The 11,402-nt window shown below is 34.1% G+C and overlaps 1 pseudogene; it reads left to right on the top strand.

Moving 5' to 3' along the window:
• The first annotated feature begins 8,593 nt into the window (after nucleotides 1-8,593).
• Nucleotides 8,594-11,022, top strand: LOC143547399 (pentatricopeptide repeat-containing protein At4g35130, chloroplastic pseudogene; annotated as a pseudogene).
• Nucleotides 11,023-11,402: the final 380 nt, after the last annotated feature.

The raw sequence follows: 11,402 nt of genomic DNA, 5'->3' as shown, positions 1-11,402 counted from the left end.
GGGATTGTTATATTTGAAGAGATTATTTACAAGTGTTTAGTGGAATTCATATAATTTTTTTTCTATGAAACACTAAGTTATTGACCTGCGTACGGCACATGCGTAAACATAGAAATCGTCAAGTATATACATATACAACTTTAAACAATAAGATATTTTTGAATGTGTTTTTTGAGACGGCAACATAATTAAGAGAAGATGAGAGACCTCTTTTATAATATGCATCTTGAAACGTGATACAAACATCACCATCAACCGTATGAATATTTTCAAAGCATAAAGTGCCTTTCACCTTGTATAAAAGAAATTTTAAACAATAGGCTTCATTGAAAGAATGAGGAATAACATGAACTCTTCCAATAATTATAGAAATCAAAGGTACATTTAAGATATATATGTTGTATGTTTGATGAAATCGAAATTATGTGTCGATGTTAATGGATGAACGGAAAAGTTACATATTAAGAATTTTAATAAGTTACAGAAACTTAGAAGAAGAATAATAATACTAATGATTTAACATTTATATTTTACCTTTTTAATATAATTGAGGAGCTGTATAAATTTATAATCTATACTATTAAAGCAACACAACTCTTCCACATAGACTGCCAAGTGTATAAATTTTTATTTTTACAATTTCCACTTTATGAATAATAAAATGAAGAATATGTTGTTGGTGGGAATCAAACTCATTACGTTGCTTTTAAAATGTTTGTGGCTTACCAACTCAACTAAAATGAATTGATGGTAACCTTCTTTATTTTCTTAATTGGTAAAAATTCACAACCTTTCATTTTTATTTTCTAATACAAATACAAATTATTCTTACTAATCTATGTATTTTAGAAAATTATTTATATCTTATGAATTCATAAGGTATGTTATTATATATATTATTAAGTTTAACTTATTTGTTGTATTTTTTTAACCACCCGAGTATCACACGGGCTCTATCCTAGTATGTAATATGGTTGAAAGTTCAAAATTTTCTCTAATTAACTTGTATTATTAAATGCACACAATGAAACTATTAAAGGTTAAAAGAATCATATAGAAAGGGTCATAAATATTTATTTTATTTTATATTTATTGAATTAGAAGGAAATTATGAGAATGATTGTTATATATGGAGATGAGTATTTGAACCAATAGAAGTAGGAGAAACCATATTTCTTTAATATATATATATATATATATAGATACTAGGTTAGTAACCCATGCATACACGGGCTGACTAAAGAATATAACATCAATAATAAATATGTTTATATACAATTCAATGGTACAATATGATAACTTTAGTTTTAAAATGGTAAAGTAAATCAAGAATCAAGCTAAGTTTAACTAAATTTTTACATAAGGCAAATTTTGGGTATTTAGATGTACACACGTTCGAAAAAGAGATCTTTAATAGTTTATGCATATGCTAGTTGTTTTATACAAATCAAATGGATCTTTATAATAATAATATTTTGAAATAAATTATTTAAAAATTAGTTTTAAATACGTAATATATAAATAAACATTAAACAATTTTTTTTATTCTGGAAATCACCATTAAATGAGAGTTAATGAAAATTTAATTTGAAAATTTGAAAATAACAATAAATGTAGCATACTAAATTTAATAGATTTAAATATGGTTTAGTTTTGAAAATTACTTATGTGTCATCCTATGTGGACACTTTAAAAAAATGGCATGTGTCGACATAGTCTTGCTTTAATATATTAGTAAGATGTATATTATTAAAAGCATGTATTGTTTCATTACTATTTTTTTGGTATATAAATCGTTCATAGCTCTAGCTTTGATATATATAGATTATTAAAACTTGTAACACGAACAGTAAATGGTATATAGATTATTTGAAACTTGCAAGTGGAGAAGATCCATATTACTTCCAAAAAGAGATAATTTGCTGAGCTGACCGCTGCATTCGACAAACAAGTATGAATAAATAAACATTTAATACTTGTTTATCCTATTTTCTTATATCTATATATAGCAATGCCAAGAACCGTGAGCTTAATAATCATTGTTTTGTACTAGCAAATAATCTTTTTTCAATCATTTGTAAAATTTTGCAGTATATAAACTCAAAATTCTGTAATTTTGTTAAAGCCATCTTAGACCAACAATATGATACTAAGACGATTTGTACCCAAGCATAAACCAATGTCCAACAACTAAAAGTTCAAGCAAAAGCAGCAATTACTCATCAAATTAATGATGTAGAAGTGCGTTAATATCTCAATCAGATTTAGCATTATATTTTCAAGTTACAAATGTAACTTTTAGTTGTATTTTTAATGTACTTTTTTTATATTAATAAAAGTTGTCTTTTAAAAGAAACAAAACTATTATTTTTATTTAAAAAATAAAATTTTAACTTTATTTAAAGAAAATGGAAGGGGAGAGTGCTAGGGTGGGAGTGGGAATGACGTATCATCTGGTCAAGTGAAGAGACTAGGGCGTAGGAATGAGCAAAGTTGGTATCAAAGTTTGAGCTCCGGTATTGGTATGGTATCGGTAGTTTCCGAATTTTACCTTAAATACTGGTATCGTTTCGGTACCGAATCGATACCGAACCGAAAATTTTGGTACCGGTACCAAGAATTTGCCTTTTTCATGATCAAAATTTTCAGTACTGGTATCGGTCTCATCCCTGCTAGGGCGGGCGTATAAAAGGCATTGAAGTGTGATGTGACGTTAATGTGTCATAAAATTAATATTAGTATTAGCTAGGACTGTATACACCCTATGGTTTGGCCAGCTAGCCCCTTCTAATTTCTAAGTGCCCTTCTTAATTTCTCAAGTCTTAAAAAATATATATCCCTTGCACCGGCACGACCCCAGATCCGGTGTCAGTTGTTGTTTAAATCTTTTCACGCATTGTGACAGTTAAAACAACTTATTAGAGCATTCTCATCCAACCTCTCATTTGATGTGAGGGGTGTTTTTATAATTTAGAGAGTAATTTAGGGTATTGTGAGTGAAGAGTTTTTATATTTTAGAGAAAGTAAGCTACTGTTCACCCCCTATAATTTTTTAATATATTTTGAAAGTGGTGATGAGTGAAGGAAAGAGAACAGATAATGATAAAAGATATAAAAAGTATTATTTAATTAAAATAGAGAAAGAAAATATAACGAGTTTTAGTATAATTTTTGGTTTATGGATAGAGGGTGGAATGAGAATGCTCTTATTAGAGGTGTTCAAAAAAACCGGTTACGGAACCGGTTTGGGCGGTTAACCGGAAAACCGGTTTTTTAAAAACCGGTTTTTTTAAAAACCGGTTTGACCGGTTTACGTAACCGGTTTACGTATCGGTTATACTTTTTGGAGCCAAAACCGGTTTTATAACCGGTTATAAAAAAAACCGGTTTTTTGTAATAACCGGTTAATAAAAAACCGGTTAACCGGTTTTTAAAATAACCGGTTTATAGCCGTTATAAAAAAAACCGGTTAACCGGTTTTTTAATAACCGGTTAACCGGTTAAACCGGTTTTCGAACGTTACCAAACGGCTTTATAGCCGTTTTTTTTTTTGCCCGTTTTTTTAGCCGTTTTTTTGGTTTTTTTACCCCCACAAACATCTATATATAGTTTAGGTTGGGTATTGGTTAGATCACACTTGATTATACAACTCCAAAAGCTCTAAACGTTTATTTCATACGCGATTATAACTCCAAACGCTCTTCTTTCGTAGTCGTTTATTTCATACTCGAGTATACCACTCTTAATTCGTAGTCGATTATCATGGCCTCCCAAAGTGCTGCTTCATCGGTCAACATGGGTGCCTCGAACACGGGAGAAACCGTCGTTCGGGTCATCCCCACGAAACGAAACCAAGATATTTGGCAACATTTCGACCTATGCGAAATGTCTAACGGAACCCAAAAAGCTAGATGCAAACATTGTTTGAAGTTTTATAACAAAGAAGCAAACTCCAGTTTAAGAGCTCATGTAGAAAGGCCCTCTTGCAAGGTCTTGAAGGACGAATCCGGAAGTAGTTCGCAGCCGGAGATGACGAATCAAGGAACGGTGTTTACGTACGACCTTGAAGCGGTACGTCAACAGTTTGGCAACTTTGTGATTCAACAATCACTTCCTTTCAACCACTTCGACAACCCTCAATTCACGGAGATGATGCAAAAGTATGTTCAACCACGCTACCAACACGTAAGTCGTTCGACCCTTAGAAGAGATATGCTTAAAGCATGGAAAAACGCTAAATCCGAACTAATTTCATACTTTTCAAACTTACAAACTGGTGTGAACTTAACAACGGATGTGTGGTCGGTACCTAATGGTTCGCCCGACTCATACATTTGTGTGACGGCTCATTGGGTTGACCCCCGGTCGTGGCAAATGATGAAACGAACCGTTGCGTTTCAATTGTTTGATTACCCGCACACGGGTAGAAATATTTTTAAACTCTTGGATAAAGTCATTCGACAATACAAGATTGAAGATAAAATCTTTTCAATATCGTTTGATAACGCGTCCAACAATACGGCCGCGGTTGGCCATTTAAAATTAAAGTATAAACCTATTTGTGATGGAGCGTTTTTTCATAGCCGATGCATTGCACATATTATCAACTTGGCCGTGCAAGATGGGTTAAACGTGATCGAAACGCAAAGAAACAATTTTAAAAGAATGTTACGAGATGTTTTTAGCAACAATAAAACATTTTCAAGATACAAAAAATTTTGTGATGAAGCTAATTGTCAATGGTTGGGGCCCAATTGGGATTGTCCAACAAGATGGAACTCGACTTGTGATATGTTTGAGAAAGCCATCCAACAAAAAGAATCACTAGTTGCGTTTCATCAAATAATGTCAAGTAGGGGTAAATGTGCACCGTACGATCCTAGAAACTGGTTATTGATTGAGATCGTTACGGAGGTTCTTCAAATTTTTAAATCTTGCACAACTAGTTTATCCGGGGTTTACTATCCAACAAGCCCCATTGCTTTACCAAAAATTGCTGTCATGTGCACAAAGTTGACTGAAATTCATTGTAGGGGTGCACCTTATTTTGATATGGGTGCAAAAATGAAAGAAAAATTTATAAAATATTTTCAACAACTACCCGCTGTTTTGACCTGTGCGGCTGCGTTAAACCCTTGCATCAATGTTGGTGGTGTTGAAGCTTTAATAGAAAAAATTTGTGATGAGCTAGGGTTAAACGACGATCAAAACCCCTATTATAGCCAAACTTTAAAGAATGATTTCAACACCACATTGGCAAACATGTATGATGTTTACCTTACAAAACACGGGTCGTCTTCCCAAATTCATGACTCGTTAAGAGCTGTTGCCCAATCCCAATCCCAAACCGACCTTGAAATGGGGATGTACTACATGATTTGGGAAGACGCCGGTAAACGTCAAAGGGTAAACACCCCAAGCAGTGAACTTGGAAGGTATGGTGGTACCAACTTTGTGAAACACATGACTCCGGATGAATTTAGAAGTCTTGATTTGCTGGCTTGGTGGAGAGGTAAGGAGGATGAGTTTCCGATCCTCGCCGCCATGGCCAAAGATTTACTAACGGTCCAAGCTTCCACGGTAGCTTCGGAGTCTGCTTTTTCTGTTTCTGGCAGGGTTATATCGATTAGGAGGACTCGACTCACTCCAGCAGCTGTAGAGATGTCGATTTGCTACAAGGATTACTTGGACTCTTTAGACAGGGCACAACATCAACGCTCACTCGAGGGGGAAATGGACTATGAGGCGGCCTTGTATGAAGACGAGGTCAATCAAGGACACATTCAACCAATGACCGATGAAGAAGCCGCGTACGACGATTACCTAAGGAATAGCTCGGGATCGGGTAGCGAAGAAAATGAGTAACAAACATCAACTTGTTAATGTAATCGTGTCTAAGCATTCTTTAATGTTTGTATTTTTGAGTTACGAATATGCGATAACGATTTAATGTTTGTATTTTTAATGTAAAAGCTATAAATGAAAGTTATGTGTTTTTAATCTTCCAAGCAAAGAATGCTAACAACGAAACCCTAAACCCTAAAGCAAAAAAAAAAAAAAAAAAAAAAAAAAAAAAAAAAAAAACCGGTTAACCGGTTAGACCGGTTATTAAAAACCGGTTATAAAAAACCGGTTTAATAACCGGTTCTAACCGGTTTTTAAACCGGTCCAAACCGGTTTGGCCGGTTTGAGTTTTCAGCAATAAAAACCGGTTAATAACCGGTCCGGTTATTAACCGAACCGGTTTTTTTCTGGATAAAAAAAACCGGTCCGGTTAATAACCGAACCGGTTTTTTCAAAAAAACCGATTTGTGCACCTCTAGCTCTTATATAGCAATTACGTGTAGAAACATCATCACCTTCCACAGTTCCACTGACAAACAAATTAAACATAATCGAGATGATAAAAAGGCATGAAGAGGTACTTATTTGAAAGATATAGTTGTTAGGATATTAATCTACCTTTGGTAGAGTTTAGGTATTATTTAAGTATTCAAATCCTACCTTATGAGATCCTTTATGGGATGAAATCTCATCGATTATCCTATTTGATAATTATCTTATAATCGGGCCAATAATAAAACTGATTAGCAAAATTATATCTTAAACTTAATTTCATTTATTATATAAAGAATGGAACTAAATTTCATTCTTATATGATGTTGAAAAATAGCTTCAAAATTCTTTTCTTTTGTTTATAATTGTTTTGATATTCTTCTAAACACCCTTGCATGTGCTGGGCTTTTGTTGTTTCGAATTTAGTTGGTACAATACCTAAAACCCATTTTAATATTTGCCTCCAATAATTGTTCTTTCTACAAAACATGAGTAGTTCCACTTGAATCTAAAAATTGTTATCTTCCATCACTACAAGAAAAATGTTCTGACCGGACAGCCCTATACCGGCCACAATTGCGGTCGTTGTACTGCAGAACACCTGTACCGATCACATGTGGTTGGGATAGATTTAGCGGGAATTCTGGCACTTAGTGAAAATTTATTCCGACCACAATTGGCTATAAACTTTCTTTCACAATCAGGCCATATTTGGCTGGAAAGTTTTGAAGGAAAAAAGACCCAACTTTTTTCTCCATTCTCTTTCTTTTTTTTAAAAAAAGAACTCTAAAAATGAAAAGGAAAAAACTTTGTATCTTTTTTTTTCTAAATCCTTAAATAAAAAACTCAAGAATACGTTACAAATTACAATTACATGTTTTCCTTTCAAATAACTTAGACATCTCTCTTATAATAAATTACAATTACATGTTTTTCTTTCAATTAACTTGACATCTCTCTTATAATGACATGTAAAGTTATCTCTCTTATAATGACATGTGTCAACTACGAATAAACAAACTAAAAGGTTTGTCATCTACCAAAGGCTTTAGAGGTGCCTAGTAGGCTAAATATTTTACTTGCCTGGGTTAAAGAAGATGTCTGGTAGGGCCTGTTGGGCACATTTGGAGCCTTGACAAACGAGTCAATATTCTAGCATGTTTATTCACCTTAGGCCACCGATACAAAAAATGTCATCATATGTAGGTGCCAAGTCATTTTGAATTGAAGACCCGAGTGCTCCCTTAGTGCCTAGTGGAGCCCATAGAGATTATGTGTTGGATATACCTGAATTTATTGAAAATTTTTCTCTGTCTATTCTAAGACATTTTAAGTCAAACATACCTAATTTGATAGTTTTCTCTGCTGTTAGCCTGTTAATATGTATCTCATGTTGACTAACTTTTCATGCGGGTTGTCTATCCTTATGCTTAGCATTCAATGGCATGTTTGCCTAATGGAATGTAGGTCTTATGTCCATCCATGTTTGTCGTATCCTTGTTAACAAACATCCATTACGTAAAAGCATCAACGTGTAACGTTTTAAAAAGTACATAAAAAATTCAATTAGTTTAAACAGGCCAATTTTAAGCATAACTGGATTTGCAGTTTTCATATATTGGTTGAATCTGAGCCAGGAAACCACACAAAAGTAGCTTGAGATTATAGTTTCATTGTTCAACTTTAAACCAGCATTAAACCATCCAACTTTGGCCTTGGTTTAGGAATTTTTAAACTACACATACTCGGGTTCGGTGAAACTGATCAGGAAAAAAAACCAACAAATCGGACATAAGATTTTGGGTTATGTAACAATTTTTGTAAGTGGACTCCTAATTATTTTAAGTTATACTATGCAAATAATTGAGCTTTGCTTAATAATACATCATAGGAAGCCTTAAGTTTTAATTGCCGAAACTTTTTCGCTTTTTATTTTGATCATATTTTATCAGAAGGTCCAAAAAGCACAAATCAAGAAACTAACCCAAAGACAAATCATTAGTAACAGTTTGGTTTGACGCAATTTCAATTCAGTGCTTTTGCTTTGGTTTATAATAGTAAAAACTCATTAAAATCAGACCTACGAAAGCAATATAAGATTAACATTGAGGACTGATTTTATAATAGAGGTAAACCTAAGGGGGTAGTATGAAATGTTTAAATATAGTTTATCTAAACTAATTAACTGTTTCTTCTTCGTTCCCGCCACACTTAATGAATCTTGAAATCAATAATATTTAATTTCTAAGCTTCAAAAATGGCAGCCATATTATCACTGACTTCATCTTTCAACTTCATTAATAATAATACTCCAAGAACACGACCCAAAAGAGCTGCAGAATTTATCAATCAATACGACCCAATCAAGCAGAAACCTTTCAATTCTGTAAAAACTACTAAACTCCAATCGAACTCATCGATGCCGAAAACAAGCTTACTTCGTCGGATGGAAACTTTAATTTCGTATGTTGAAAGTGGGTCTGTTGATGATGCACTCCAACTGTTCGACGAAATGCGTAAAAGAAGCACCTTTGTTTGGAATCTTGTTATTAGGGTTTTAACAAATAATGGGTTTTTTAAACAAGCTCTCGAATTGTATTATCAAATGTCGGTTAAGGGTATTCGAGCCAATAAATTTACATTTCCGTTTGTGATCAAGGCGTGTGGCGGGTGTTTGGATTACATCGAGGGGCGAAAAGTTCATTCGAAGGTGTTTAAAGTTGGGTTCGATTTGGATTTACATGTATCTAATTCTCTTATTTTAATGTATGCAAAATTTGGACGTATTGGGTATGCAGAGAAGGTGTTTGATGAAATGCCTGTGAGAGATTTGGTTTCTTGGAACTCGATGATCAACGGGTATATTTTGGTTAAAGACGGATTAAGCTCACTGGAATGCGTTTGTACAATGCAAAAACACAAAATCAAACCCGATAGATTCACAATTGTAAGTGCTCTTCACGCCACTTCTCTCATTTGTTCTTTAACCAAAGGGAAAGAAATACACGCATTAATAATAAAAGAAAAACTAGAATCCGGTGAAATGGTACAAACGTCACTAATCGACATGTACACGAAATGTGGTGGAATTTGTTATGCCGAGAGGGTTTTAAACACGAATTCTTGCATGCATGTTGCTGCTTGGAATGCAACGATTCGCGGGTATGGTCTAAACGGTCAACCCGTTGACTCATTTTCTTGCTTGAGAAAGATGCAAGAAAACGGTCTCAAACCCGATAATGTAACACTGATAAACTTGCTTCCTTCATGTTCACAACCAGGATCCTTGTTGAGGGGTAAAACCGCCCACGCTTACGCAATCAGACTTGGGTTCCTTCCTCATATTGTACTGGACACTGCTTTAATAGATATGTATGGAAAATGTGGTGAACCCAAATTAGCAAAACTAATATTTAACCAAATGCATCAAAGAAATTTAATATCATACAATACTCTAATTTCCGCCCTTGGTCAAAACGGTCACTATAAAGATGCGTTAAATATCTTTTGTAATATATGGAAAGATGGTTATAGACCGGATGCTGTTACAGTTACCGCCATATTGTCCGTGTATTCCGAGATAGCCCACGTGCGAGAAGGAAAACAAATTCATGGGTATGTTGTTAAATCAGGTTTCTGTTCAAATACATTTGTTCTCAATTCGTTAACGTATATGTATGCAAAGTGTGGGGATCTTGTTTCAGCTAGGGTTGTTTTTGATGGGATTGTTTTGAAGGATGTTATTTCATGGAATGTGATTATTATGGCGTATGCGATTCATGGGTATGGTGAAACATCGGTTAATATGTTTTTAGAGATGAAGAAAACGGGTATAGAACTGAATTCGAGTACTTTCGTGTCGGTTTTAATGGCTTGTAGTGTCTCAGGTATGGTGGAAGAAGGTTGGAAGTATTTCACTGAAATGAAAAGTCAATACGGGATTGACCCGAGTATAGAGCATTATGGTTGTATGCTTGATATTGTTGCACGCGTTGGTGACCTTAATAGAGCAAAAGAGCTAATTACTGAAATGCCCCTGGAACCGACTTCTCGGATATGGGGATCTTTGCTTGCTGCAAGTCGACAACACAAAGATGTTGAGCTTGCTGAGTTTGCTGCTAACAAGATACTATCACTTGGAGGTGATAACACGGGACTGTACGTTTTGCTGTCGAACTTGTACGCTGAAATGGGGAGGTGGGAAGACGTTAGACGAGTCAAAGCTATTATGGAAAGTCAACACTTGACTAAAACTGTTGGGTTGACCATGCTTGATGTTAAAGGTCAAACCTTTAAGTTTAAAGATCAAGACAAATCACATGAAAACAGTTATATGATATATGATGTTTTGGATTTGATATTAAAGAACCCTTGTGGTAATTTGCTTAAATTCAAGCTGGTTGATGTTTTGAGGAGAAAGTCAAAGTCAGCAGATTGGCATAGTGTGAGACTTGCTGTTTGCTTCGGGTTGATCTCTACATCGATTGGAAAACCTGTTCTTGTTAGAAAAAACGTTAGAATATGTGAAGATTGTCATGATGCTATGAAAAAGATTTCGCTGGCGTGTTACCGAGAAATTGTTGTGGGAAATTCTAAGATTTATCACCATTTTGACCATGGTCAATGCTCGTGTCGTGATTACTGGTAAGAAAAGAAAGTTTGTATTATCATGTTACCAGTTTGTAAAGTGTAAATTGTACGTTTGTAAAGTCTTTAGGCGAGACTATGAAACTAATGAAACATGTATATAGAGTTGTTCTGTTGTATTTCTTTCTTTTCCCAATTGTACAATTTTATGATTAACTTCTACATATAGACAGATCTAAAGTAAATAAAACTTATATGTTTCACTGTCATGCACATATAACCAATATAAATAAAATAAATGCACCAACTTTATGTTAAATAATTGTAAGAAAGAGCAATCATGAATTTATGTCTTTTGAAAAAGTGTTAATGTAAAGGCATTCACTAACACATTATGCACTTGTGAAGTATTGTCCTCTATCAGCTTTTTCCGCTCTTATCCAACAGTAGTTTATTTACATCTTAATCCATGCAATAGC

Source organism: Bidens hawaiensis, unplaced genomic scaffold (assembly GCF_021521415.1).
Source record: "Bidens hawaiensis isolate Kalapana, Puna unplaced genomic scaffold, B.hawaiensis_p1.1 tig00014716_1, whole genome shotgun sequence".
Classification (NCBI taxonomy): domain Eukaryota; kingdom Viridiplantae; phylum Streptophyta; class Magnoliopsida; order Asterales; family Asteraceae; genus Bidens; species Bidens hawaiensis.
Note: the sequence above shows the minus strand (reverse complement) of the source record. Positions and strands in the feature narration are given on the sequence as shown.